Source organism: Procambarus clarkii, chromosome 75 (assembly GCF_040958095.1).
Source record: "Procambarus clarkii isolate CNS0578487 chromosome 75, FALCON_Pclarkii_2.0, whole genome shotgun sequence".
NCBI classification, from domain to species: domain Eukaryota; kingdom Metazoa; phylum Arthropoda; class Malacostraca; order Decapoda; family Cambaridae; genus Procambarus; species Procambarus clarkii.
The window spans coordinates 1,976,200-1,989,798 of record NC_091224.1 but is presented as its reverse complement, the minus strand read 5'-3'; positions in this window follow the sequence as shown (position 1 = coordinate 1,989,798).

The window sequence follows — 13,599 nt, the reverse complement described above, 5'->3', positions numbered from 1 at the left end:
CAGCAGCGTCACCATGACCCACCAGCGTCACTATGACCCACCAGCGTCACCATGACCCACCAGCGTCACCATGACCCACCAGCGTCACCATGACCCCACCAGCGTCACCATGACCCCTCCAGCGTCACCATGACCCCACCAGCGTCACCATGACCCCACCAGCGTCACCATGACCCCACCAGCGTCACCATGACCCCACCAGCGTCACCATGACCCACCAGCGTCACCATGACCCCACCAGCGTCACCATGACCCACCAGCGTCACCATGACCCACCAGCGTCACCATGACCCCACCAGCGTCACCATGACCCCACCAGCGTCACCATGACCCACCAACATCACCATGACCCACCAGCGTCACCATGACCCACCAGCGTCACCATGACCCACCAGCGTCACCATGACCCACCAGCGTCACCATGACCCACCAACATCACCATGACCCACCAGCGTCACCATGACCCACCATCGTCACCATGACCCACGAACATCACCATGACCCACCAGCGTCACCATGACCCACCAGCGTCACCATGACCCACCAACATCACCATGACCCACCAGCGTCACCATGACCCCACCAGCGTCACCATGACCCCACCAGCGTCACCATGACCCACCAACATCACCATGACCCACCAGCGTCACCATGACCCACCAGCGTCACCATGACCCCACCAGCGTCACCATGACCCACCAACATCACCATGACCCACCAGCGTCACCATGACCCCACCAGCGTCACCATGGCCCACCAGCGTCACCATGGCCCACAAGCGTCACCATGACCCACCAGCGTCAACATGACCCACCAGCGTCACCATGACCCACCAGCGTCACCATGACTCACCATTTGCAATACTTTTGTTCAAAGTTTAAATTTATATCTTGACTTCTGCATCAAGTTAAAATCACGGATTTGTAGCTGCGATGGATATGACTGTGTGGTCAGGCCAAGCTCACCTCTGGCCAAGCTCTACTCTGGCCAAGTTCACCTCTGGCCAAGGTCTCTTCTGGCCAAGCTCATCTCTGGCCAAGCTCTCTTCTGGCCAAGCTCACCTCTGGCCAAGCTCACCTCTGGCCAAGCTCTCCTCTGGCCAAGCTCTCCTCTGGCCAAGCTCACCTCTGGCCAAGCTCTCCTCTGGCCAAGCTCTCCTCTGGCCAAGCTCTACTCTGGCCAAGCTCACCTCTGGCCAAGCTCTACTCTGGCCAAGTTCACCTCTGGCCAAGGTCTCTTCTGGCCAAGCTCATCTCTGGCCAAGCTCACCTCTGGCCAAGCTCTCCTCTGGCCAAGCTCTCCTCTGGCCAAGCTCACCTCTGGCCAAGCTCACCTCTGGCCAAGCTCTCTTCTGGCCAAGCTCACCTCTGGCCAAGCTCTCCTCTGGCCAAGCTCACCTCTGGCCAAGCTCACCTCTGGCCAAGCTCACCTCTGGCCAAGCTCACCTCTGGCCAAGCTCACCTCTGGCCAAGCTCACCTCTGGCCAAGCTCACCTCTGGCCAAGCTCTCCTCTGGCCAAGCTCACCTCTGGCCAAGCTCTCTTCTGGCCAAGCTCTCCTCTGGCCAAGCTCACCTCTGGCCAAGCTCACCTCTGGCCAAGCTCTCCTCTGGCCAAGCTCACCTCTGGCCAAGCTCTCTTCTGGCCAAGCTCTCTTCTGGCCAAGCTCACCTCTGGCCAAGCTCTCCTCTGGCCAAGCTCTCCTCTGGCCAAGCTCACCTCTGGCCAAGCTCTCTTCTGGCCAAGCTCTCCTCTGGCCAAGCTCACCTCTAGCCAAGCTCTCCTCTGGCCAAGCTCACCTCTGGCCAAGCACTCCTCTGGCCAAGCTCACCTCTGGCCAAGCTCACCTCTGGCCAAGCTCACCTCTGGCCAAGCTCTCCTCTGGCCAAGCTCACCTCTGGCCAAGCTCATCAAGCTCTCCTCTGGCCAAGCTCACGAAGCTCACCTCTGGCCAAGCTCACGAAGCTCACCTCTGGCCAAGCACTCCTCTGGCCAAGCACTCCTCTGGCCAAGCTCACCTCTGGCCAAGCTCTCCTCAGGCCAAGCTCATCAAGCTCTCCTCTGGCCAAGCTCTCCTCTGGCCAAGCTCACCTCTGGATAAAGCTCGCCTCTGGCCAAGCTCTCCTCTGGCCAAGCTCACCTCTGGCCAAGCTCACGAAGCTAACCTCTGGCCAAGCTCACGAAGCTCACCTCTGGCCAAACACTCCTCTGGCCAAGCTCTCCTCTGGCCAAGCTCACCTCTGGCCAAGCTCACCTCTGGCCAAGCTCACCTCTGGCCAAGCTCTCCTCAGGCCAAGCTCTCCTCTGGCCAAGCTCATCAAGCTCTCCTCTGGCCAAGCTCACCTCTGGCCAAGCTCACGAAGCGCACCTCTGGCCAAACACTCCTCTGGCCAAGCTCTCCTCAGGCCAAGCTCTCCTCTGGCCAAGCTCTCCTCAGGCCAAGCTCATCAAGCTCTCCTCTGGTCAAGCTCATCTCTGGCGAAGCTCACCAAGCTCACCCCTGGCCAAGCACTCCTCTGGCCAAGCTCACCTCTGGCCAAGCTCTCCTCAGGCCAAGCTCTCCTCTGGCCAAGCTCACCCCTGGCCAAGCACTCCTCTGGCCAAGCTCACCTCTGGCCAAGCTCTCCTCAGGCCAAGCTCTCCTCTGGCCAAGCTCACCTCTGGCCTAGCACTTTTCTGGCCAAGCTCATCTCTGGCCAAGCTCACCAAGCTCACCTCTGGCCAAGCACTCCTCTGGACAAGTTCACCTCTGGCCTAGCTCTCCTCAGGTCAAGCTCACCAAGCTCACCTCTGGCCAAGCTCTCCTCAGGCCAAGCTCACTTCTGGCCAAGCTCTCCTCAGGCCAAGCTCATCAAGCTCACTTCTGGCCAAGCTCTCCTCAGGCCAAGCTCACCTCTGGCCAACCTAACCTCTGGTCAAGCTCGCCTCTGGTCAGCTCGCCGAGTGTCAGCAGCGTCAGAGCGAGAGAGAGAAGAAAAGGAGAAAGAAAGAAGGCACGAGTTAGAAATATTGTGATTAGGTGGTCGGAGAAAAACAACGGAAACGAGTGGTTTCGATCCGGTAAGGAACATCAAAATGGTCCCGAAATTCAACGAGAAGGAAGTGTCGAAGTTCTTCGCAGCCTTCGAGAAAGTTGCAGCCTCTTTGGAATGGCCAAAGGAGAATTGGGCCATCATGATACAGTCCGTCTTGACTGGGAAGGCCCAAATCGCCTACTCCACGTTGTCCCTTGATGACTCCTGTGATTACGACAAGGTGAAGAAGGTGGTGCTCATGGCTTACCAATTGGTGCCCGAGGCTTACAGGCAGAAGTTCAGGAACCTGAAAAAGACCTCGGAGCACACGTTCACCGAGTTTGCGACCATCAAGGAACGGCTTTTTCAGGAGTGGTGTGCCTCTCGGAAGGTGAGGACGAAAGAAGAACTCGAACAGCTCGTTTTGTTGGAGGATTTTAAGGAATGTGTCTGGAGATCTGAAGACATACCTAGAAGAGCAGCAGGTAGAGACCTTACGTGCAGCAGCCACTATGGCTGAAAAACACATCTTAACGCATAAGTCTTCCACTAGGTATGTCCCTAGAAATTACCCACGTCTGTTTGGCAAACCTCGTCAGGAAGAGGAGAGACCTGTCCCACAAAGCGCTATGAAGACGCCCCCAAGTAGCCCCCGAAGGAGTAGTCCTAGCAGTCCGAAACACCGTAGTCCGAGGAGGAATGTAGTGTGTTGGACTTGTGGGCAGAAAGGGCACGTTGCTGCTATGTGCCGAGGCAGAAGAGGTAGCGGTCCACGTAGGGAGGTGATGCTGATGGGCTGTGTGACACCACCAGTAGGAACCCAGTCTCTGATGACTAGTCAGGAAGGACCAGGATTGTTTGCCCCTCACACTTCAGGCGGGTATGTAACGAGTGATCATACTGGTAGGTCAGCTGTAGTGTTCAGAGATAGTGAAGCAGCCCAGTCCCTGATCGTGAGAGACTCATTACCCGAGGGAGTGAGAGTAGACGGGAGACAAAAGGTTGTCCTGGTTGGGTTTCCTATGACGCAGTACGTGGCCCCTTTAGTGCCAGTACATCTAGACTCGCCAAACTTCAGCGGCATATGTGCGTTGGTAGTAGTTGATACCTTGCCTATAGCTGGGATTGACGTAATACTAGCCAACGACTTGGTGACAGATTGGAGCAACAATCATCCCAAGATTGTGGACGAGTCAGCCGGAACAGCAAGGTCCGAGGTAATAGCAGGAAATGGTAATATCCAGGTACAGGCAGACGTACAACTACTTAACCTGTTTAATTCTCCCTCTCACCAACAGATTGACAGCATTCTAATAGGTTCTCCTGAATCTTCTCCCGACAAGAAGCATGAGGTTTTGGTGACAAGAGCGACTGAGCAAGAGGAGAGGTCTCGTGTACAAGCACCCACGGATACCCAAGAGTCTGGAGTGAAGGCACATCAGTACTTGCAGTATGGCAAGGTACAACGTTCATTGAACCGGCCAGAGATTTCCCAGACATCAAAGGTATGTGAGGTATGTGCGAAGGTTCTAGTGCCCTCTTCGGTCAAAACCAGGCTAATGGATATAGCCGGGTATGGACATTACAGTCCCATGAAACTTATCCCTAAGTTAGCCAAATGTTTCTTGGCGGTATTTTGTTTAACTCTCCTATGTATTCTAAGTAAGGACCAGTGGACGACCCGACAGATGATGGCTCCTATGAACATCGTGAAGAGGCCCCAGGGATTGGAGACTTGCACTGTGAGTGTTGCAGTCGAAGAAGGGTGATGGTGGATACAGGAAGTATGAGAAATGATATTATGAGTGACTGTTTCCGACAGGTTGACACCCCCCCCCTCCCCCCCGCGTGATTGCTGAGCCTGGATTCAGCGTTATACGGAACGTTGGTCGACCTGACGGTGGCAGAACGAACACCATCTTCCAAGTACAAGCAGCCCTGTTGGGACTAGGTGTGGGCCTAGTGGACGATTATGCTGTGAGTACTGACTTAACAACAATCGCTGTTACTCCAAATTATCAGACCCCTGTATTCCAGGTTCCCGTCTCTCTGAAGGACTACCGGACCGGTACAAGAAATGCCGTCTGTGACCAGCCATCAACGGTGCCACGACAGAGGGAGGTGTCGATTCACCCCGGATCACGCCTGTGCCAATCCTTACTCGAGAAGCGTGAGATCATTAAGCCCCCGATTAACATCTCGGTGAGGTTGTGGGAAGGCACGTCAGGCAGGTCATTGCCTACCATCCTCAAGTTTTTCTTGTGCCAGAATCTCCCATTAGGGCAGTTTTGCGGACAAGACATCCTCGCCACTCCAGTCCATTGTTTATGTGAGTCCGTTTGGAGTTTTACCCACGTACTAATTTGGTTTGTTTTCCCTTTTATAGAAACCCAAACCAAATTCTTTTTGGTGGGGAGGTGTTATGGACCCGAATCCAGCGTCGGAGCACGAAGCAGTGACGACAACGCCATCTGTGAGTCCGCTCCCGAAACCCACTCCAAATGGACAACGCCATCTAGTGAGGACGGGATATACCGGCCACAGGTGCTGGATTCCTGTCTTCATCAGCTCATAACATAGCCGCTGCTGACCTCTGGTGAGGTGGCGCTTAGACAGCAACGCGATCTATGGAATGAAGAGGTAGACGTTTGTGTCTAAGCCTGTAAGTGAGGTTCACTAGAGCGTCCCAGTATTAATGACGTGTCTGATTGCAGTGTCAACCTGGGACTGCTGTATTGGACGATGGATCAGTCTTCCCAAGGCAGCCAAGGTCTCTTCACGAGTCTGCTTTGAAGAAGCTGTGAGTCACCCCCGGACGAACTCTGTTGAGAGTGTAATAGCCTGCCTGAGGCGTGGCGGTGTCGGGAATCGCCTTATCCGGGGCTGGCTGGTGGAAGAGACTAGCCACTGTGGTGCTTAGTGAGGAGAGTGATCAGCGGGATCACACGAAGCTTCTGCCTAGGGCTCGCAACCCTAGTATCGGTCGTGGAGTGGCCTACACAGCGGAGCTGATTAGTACCTGCCAACTACGGGCTGGATTGTGGTTGAAGGCCTCCACAATGAAGCACCCAGTGGGACTGTGATTTGGCTGGCCTGTGGCCAGGGTAGATTCGTCAAAGAGTCATAGTGGATTCATCGTGGGCCATGGAAGAAGGAACCAGGGCTACCCAGAGTGAGCACCGTTGAGCATCCAGTGTCTTCAGAGGAAGACGAACCTGTACATAATTGTGTAGTTATAATCCCCGTGTGTGACTGATATTTATTTATGGTGGAAATATATATATATATATAAATTGGAACATTTGTATCCCTCCCCCTTTAATTTAACTTGCATTACGGAACACACGCCTTGAAAGCCTCTACTAACTTGGGGCCGGATTCCCAAACTCTACTACCATCAGAGAAGAACCCGGTTGCGTCCCAGTAGGGCCGTAACACAGGGGAGTGGGGGGATGGTGGGGAAGGACGAGAGGATGGGGGAGTGGGGGATGGTAGCTAAGACGAGGGGACGGAGGAGTGGGGGAGGACGAGAGGATGCGGGAGTAGGGAATGGTGGCGAAGACGAGGGGACGGAGGAGTGGGGGATGGTGGGGAGGATGGGGGGAAGGAGAAGGGATGCTGTGGCTCAGCAGCGTGCACGCATTGCTGAGCCACAGCAACGCGGGGCCGGGTACAGCTAGTATGTAGATATATAGAAATGTCTGTTTGTTCGAGACTGGAGACCAAACAGGAAAGAGACAGGAAGAGAAGTGAGAAAGCAGGGGAGAGAGAGAGACGGGGCAGGACAGGGAGAGGAGACAGGCATAGAAGGGTTGGGGAGCGGCAGACTAACCCCGGGACCCGCCGGGTAATACCCCCTCCCCCTTACTACTGTATATTCCAGTCCTATACCAGAATATTGCCCAGGCTATTGAAGGCTCATACCATACCTGAGCGGCTCTGAAAAATCTGTTCTACCTAACTTTTCCAGTAATGTTTTCCCGGGCAATAAAATGTTATGAAAGCCAATAGAATGTTCCCTGGGTGTATGGCCAGCCGCTCTCCCTCTCTGGGTGTATAGCCAGCCTCTCTGGGTGTATAGCCAGCCTCTCTGGGTGTATAGCCAGCCTCTCTGGGTGTATGGCCAGCCTCTCTGGGTGTATGGCCAGCCTCTCTGGGTGTATGGCCAGCCGCTCTGGGTGTATGGCCAGCCGCTCTGGGTGTATGGCCAGCCTCTCTGGGTGTATGGCCAGCCGCTCTGGGTGTATGGCCAGCCGCTCTGGGTGTATGGCCAGCCGCTCTGGGTGTATGGCCAGCCTCTCTGGGTGTATGGCCAGCCTCTCTGGGTGTATGGCCAGCCTCTCTGGGTGTATGGCCAGCCGCTCTGAGTGTATGGCCGGCCTCTCGGGGTGTATGGCCGGCCTCTCGGGGTGTATGGCCGGCCTCTCTGGGTGTATGGCCGGCCTCTCTGGGTGTATGGCCGGCCTCTCTGGGTGTATGGCCAGCCGCTCTGGGTGTATGGCCAGCCGCTCTGGGTGTATGGCCAGCCTCTCTGGGTGTAGGGCCAGCCTCTCTGGGTGTAGGGCCAGCCTCTCTGGGTGTAGGGCCAGCCTCTCTGGGTGTAGGGCCAGCCTCTCTGGGTGTATGGCCAGCCGCTCTCCCTCTCTGGGTGTATGGCCAGCCTCTCTGGGTGTATGGCCAGCCTCTCTGGGTGTATGGCCAGCCTCTCTGGGTGTATGGCCAGCCTCTCTGGGTGTATGGCCGGCCTCTCTGGGTGTATGGCCAGCCTCTCTGGGTGTATGGCCAGCCTCTCTGGGTGTATGGCCAGCCTCTCTGGATGTATGGCCGGCCTCTCTGGGTGTATGGCCGGCCTCTCTGGGTGTATGGCCGGCCTCTCTGGGTGTATGGCCGGCCTCTCTGGGTGTATGGCCGGCCTCTCTGGGTGTATGGCCGGCCTCTCTGGGTGTATGGCCGGCCTCTCTGGGTGTATGGCCGGCCTCTCTGGGTGTATGGCCGGCCTCTCTGGGTGTATGGCCGGCCTCTCTGGGTGTATGGCCGGCCTCTCTGGGTGTATGGCCGGCCTCTCTGGGTGTATGGCCGGCCTCTCTGGGTGTATGGCCGGCCTCTCTGGGTGTATGGCCGGCCTCTCTGGGTGTATGGCCGGCCTCTCTGGGTGTATGGCCGGCCTCTCTGGGTGTATGGCCGGCCTCTCTGGGTGTATGGCCGGCCTCTCTGGGTGTATGGCCGGCCTCTCTGGGTGTATGGCCGGCCTCTCTGGGTGTATGGCCGGCCTCTCTGGGTGTATGGCCGGCCTCTCTGGGTGTATGGCCGGCCTCTCTGGGTGTATGGCCGGCCTCTGGGTGTATGGCCGGCCTCTCTGGGTGTATGGCCGGCCTCTCTGGGTGTATGGCCAGCCTCTCTGGGTGTATGGCCAGCCTCTCTGGGTGTATGGCCAGCCTCTCTGGGTGTATGGCCAGCCTCTCTGGGTGTATGGCCAGCCTCTCTGGGTGTATGGCCAGCCTCTCTGGGTGTATGGCCAGCCTCTCTGGGTGTATGGCCAGCCTCTCTGGGCGTATGGCCAGCCGCTCTCCCTCTCTGGGTGTATGGCCAGCCTCTCTGGGTGTACGGCCAGCCTCTCTGGGTGTATGGCCGGCCTCGCTGGGTGTATGGCCGGCCTCTCTGGGTGTATGGCCAGCCTCTCTGGGCGTATGGCCAGCCGCTCTCCCTCTCTGGGTGTATGGCCAGCCTCTCTGGGTGTACGGCCAGCCTCTCTGGGTGTATGGCCAGCCTCTCTGGGTGTATGGCCAGCCTCTCTGGGTGTATGGTCAGCCTCTCTGGGTGTATGGCCAGCCTCTCTGGGTGTATGGCCAGCCTCTCTGGGTGTATGGCCAGCCTCTCTGGGTGTATGGCCAGCCTCTCTGGGTGTATGGCCAGCCTCTCTGGGTGTATGGCCAGCCTCTCTGGGTGTATGGCCAGCCGCTCTGGGTGTATGGCCAGCCGCTCTCCCTCTCTGGGTGTATGGCCAGCCTCTCTGGGTGTACGGCCAGCCTCTCTGGGTGTATGGCCGGCCTCTCTGGGTGTATGGCCAGCCTCTCTGGGTGTATGGCCAGCCTCTCTGGGTGTATGGCCAGCCTCTCTGGGTGTATGGCCAGCCTCTCTGGGTGTATGGCCAGCCTCTCTGGGTGTATGGCCAGCCTCTCTGGGCGTATGGCCAGCCGCTCTCCCTCTCTGGGTGTATGGCCAGCCTCTCTGGGTGTACGGCCAGCCTCTCTGGGTGTATGGCCGGCCTCGCTGGGTGTATGGCCGGCCTCTCTGGGTGTATGGCCAGCCTCTCTGGGCGTATGGCCAGCCGCTCTCCCTCTCTGGGTGTATGGCCAGCCTCTCTGGGTGTACGGCCAGCCTCTCTGGGTGTATGGCCAGCCTCTCTGGGTGTATGGCCAGCCTCTCTGGGTGTATGGTCAGCCTCTCTGGGTGTATGGCCTGCCTCTCTGGGTGTATGGCCAGCCTCTCTGGGTGTATGGCCAGCCTCTCTGGGTGTATGGCCAGCCTCTCTGGGTGTATGGCCAGCCTCTCTGGGTGTATGGCCAGCCGCTCTGGGTGTATGGCCAGCCGCTCTCCCTCTCTGGGTGTATGGCCAGCCTCTCTGGGTGTACGGCCAGCCTCTCTGGGTGTATGGCCGGCCTCTCTGGGTGTATGACCAGCCTCTCTGGGTGTATGGCCAGCCTCTCTGGGCGTATGGCCAGCCTCTCTGGGTGTATGGCCAGCCTCTCTGTTCGTATGGCCAGCCTCTCTGGGTGTATGGCCAGCCTCTCTGGGTGTATGGCCAGCCTCTCTGGGTGTATGGCCAGCCTCTCTGGGTGTATGGCCAGCCTCTCTGGGTGTATGGCCAGCCTCTCTGGGTGTATGGCCAGCCTCTCTGGGTGTATGGCCAGCCGCTCTGGGTGTATGGCCAGCCGCTCTGGGTGTATGGCCAGCCTCTCTGGGTGTATGGCCAGCCTCTCTGGGTGTATGGCCAGCCTCTCTGGGTGTATGGCCAGCCTCTCTGGGTGTATGGCCAGCCTCTCTGGGTGTATGGCCAGCCTCTCTGGGTGTATGGCCAGCCGCTCTGGGTGTATGGCCAGCCGCTCTGGGTGTATGGCCGGCCTCTCTGGGTGTATGGCCGGCCTCTCTGGGTGTATGGCCGGCCTCTCTGGGTGTATGGCCGGCCTCTCTGGGTGTATGGCCGGCCTCTCTGGGTGTATGGCCGGCCTCTCTGGGTGTATGGCCGGCCTCTCTGGGTGTATGGCCGGCCTCTCTGGGTGTATGGCCGGCCTCTCTGGGTGTATGGCCGGCCTCTCTGGGTGTATGGCCGGCCTCTCTGGGTGTATGGCCGGCCTCTCTGGGTGTATGGCCGGCCTCTCTGGGTGTATGGCCGGCCTCTCTGGGTGTATGGCCGGCCTCTCGGGGTGTATGGCCGGCCTCTCGGGGTGTATGGCCGGCCTCTCGGGGTGTATGGCCGGCCTCTCGGGGTGTATGGCCGGCCTCTCGGGGTGTATGGCCGGCCTCTCGGGGTGTATGGCCGGCCTCTCTGGGTGTATGGCCGGCCTCTCGGGGTGTATGGCCGGCCTCTCGGGGTGTATGGCCGGCCTCTCGGGGTGTATGGCCGGCCTCTCGGGGTGTATGGCCGGCCTCTCGGGGTGTATGGCCGGCCTCTCGGGGTGTATGGCCGGCCTCTCGGGGTGTATGGCCGGCCTCTCTGGGTGTATGGCCGGCCTCTCTGGGTGTATGGCCAGCCGCTCTGGGTGTATGGCCAGCCGCTCTGAGTGTATGGCCGGCCTCTCGGGGTGTATGGCCGGCCTCTCGGGGTGTATGGCCGGCCTCTCTGGGTGTATGGCCGGCCTCTCTGGGTGTATGGCCGGCCTCTCTGGGTGTATGGCCAGCCGCTCTGGGTGTATGGCCAGCCGCTCTGGGTGTATGGCCAGCCTCTCTGGGTGTAGGGCCAGCCTCTCTGGGTGTAGGGCCAGCCTCTCTGGGTGTAGGGCCAGCCTCTCTGGGTGTAGGGCCAGCCTCTCTGGGTGTATGGCCAGCCTCTCTGGGTGTATGGCCAGCCTCTCTGGGTGTATGGCCGGCCTCTCTGGGTGTATGGCCGGCCTCTCTGGGTGTATGGCCAGCCTCTCTGGGTGTATGGCCAGCCTCTCTGGGTGTATGGCCAGCCTCTCTGGGTGTATGGCCAGCCTCTCTGGGTGTATGGCCAGCCTCTCTGGGTGTATGGCCGGCCTCTCTGGGTGTATGGCCGGCCTCTCTGGGTGTATGGCCGGCCTCTCTGGGTGTATGGCCGGCCTCTCTGGGTGTATGGCCGGCCTCTCTGGGTGTATGGCCGGCCTCTCTGGGTGTATGGCCGGCCTCTCTGGGTGTATGGCCGGCCTCTCTGGGTGTATGGCCGGCCTCTCTGGGTGTATGGCCGGCCTCTCTGGGTGTATGGCCGGCCTCTCTGGGTGTATGGCCGGCCTCTCTGGGTGTATGGCCGGCCTCTCTGGGTGTATGGCCAGCCTCTCTGGGTGTATGGCCAGCCTCTCTGGGTGTATGGCCAGCCTCTCTGGGTGTATGGCCAGCCTCTTTGGGTGTATGGCCAGCCTCTCTGGGTGTATGGCCAGCCTCTCTGGGCGTATGGCCAGCCGCTCTCCCTCTCTGGGTGTATGGCCAGCCTCTCTGGGTGTACGGCAAGCCTCTCTGGGTGTATGGCCGGCCTCGCTGGGTGTATGGCCGGCCTCTCTGGGTGTATGGCCAGCCTCTCTGGGCGTATGGCCAGCCGCTCTCCCTCTCTGGGTGTATGGCCAGCCTCTCTGGGTGTACGGCCAGCCTCTCTGGGTGTATGGCCAGCCTCTCTGGGTGTATGGCCAGCCTCTCTGGGTGTATGGTCAGCCTCTCTGGGTGTATGGCCAGCCTCTCTGGGTGTATGGCCAGCCTCTCTGGGTGTATGGCCAGCCTCTCTGGGTGTATGGCCAGCCTCTCTGGGTGTATGGCCAGCCTCTCTGGGTGTATGGCCAGCCTCTCTGGGTGTATGGCCAGCCTCTCTGGGTGTATGGCCAGCCTCTCTGGGTGTATGGCCAGCCGCTCTGGGTGTATGGCCAGCCGCTCTCCCTCTCTGGGTGTATGGCCAGCCTCTCTGGGTGTACGGCCAGCCTCTCTGGGTGTATGGCCGGCCTCTCTGGGTGTATGGCCAGCCTCTCTGGGTGTATGGCCAGCCTCTCTGGGCGTATGGCCAGCCTCTCTGGGTGTATGGCCAGCCTCTCTGTTCGTATGGCCAGCCTCTCTGGGTGTATGGCCAGCCTCTCTGGGTGTATGGCCAGCCTCTCTGGGTGTATGGCCAGCCTCTCTGGGTGTATGGCCAGCCTCTCTGGGTGTATGGCCAGCCTCTCTGGGTGTATGGCCAGCCTCTCTGGGTGTATGGCCGGCCTCTCTGGGTGTATGGCCGGCCTCTCTGGGTGTATGGCCATCCTCTCTGGGTGTATAGCCAGCCTCTCTGGGTGTATGGCCAGCCTCTCTGGGTGTATGGCCAGCCTCTCTGGGTGTATGACCAGCCTCTCTGGGTGTATGACCAGCCTCTCTGGGTGTATGGCCGGCCTCTCTGGGTGTATGGCCGGCCTCTCTGGGTGTATGGCCGGCCTCTCTGGGTGTATGGCCGGCCTCTCTGGGTGTATGGCCGGCCTGTCTGGGTGTATGGCCGGCCTGTCTGGGTGTATGGCCAGCCTCTCTGGGTGTATAACTTCTCATGTTTTCTGGAGTTGAAGCTCCAGTCAACATTCATGTTTCTACAATATAAAAGCCGTGATACCGACTGTTGGCCTCACTGCTGTACGAATATCATTAAATTATCAGAACAATTCAAACTCTATTTTATATAAGATATTAGATGATTAATATTATCAACACCTTGGCCTTTTAATGATGGGTTTTCCAGTTGATTGACAGTTGAGAGGCGGGACATAAGAGCCAAAGCTCAACTCCCGCAAGCACTACTAGGCGAGTACAGGTGACAACACTGAGGGTGACACCCTGCAGGGACCTCTTCAACACCACAGGTGACAACACTGAGGGTGACACCCTACAGGGACCTCTTCATCACCACAGGTGACAACACTGAGGGTGACACCCTACAGGGACCTCTTCACCACCACAGGTGACAACACTGAGGGTGACACCCTACAGGGACCTCTTCATCACCACAGGTGACAACACTGAGGGTGACACCCTACAGGGACCTCTTCACCACCACAGGTGACAACACTGAGGGTGACACCCTACAGGGACCTCTTCATCACCACAGGTGACAACACTAAGGGTGACACCCTACAGTGACCTCTTCATCACCACAGGTGACAACACTGAGGGTGACACCCTACAGGGACCTCTTCATCACCACAGGTGACAACACTGAGGGTGACAACACTGAGGGTGACAACACTGAGGGTGACAACACTGAGGGTGACAACACTGAGGGTGACAACACTGAGGGTGACAACACTGAGGGTGACAACACTGAGGGTGACACCCTACAGGGACCTCTTCAGCACCACAGGTGACAACACTGAGGGTGACACCCTACAGTGACCTCTTCATCACCACAGG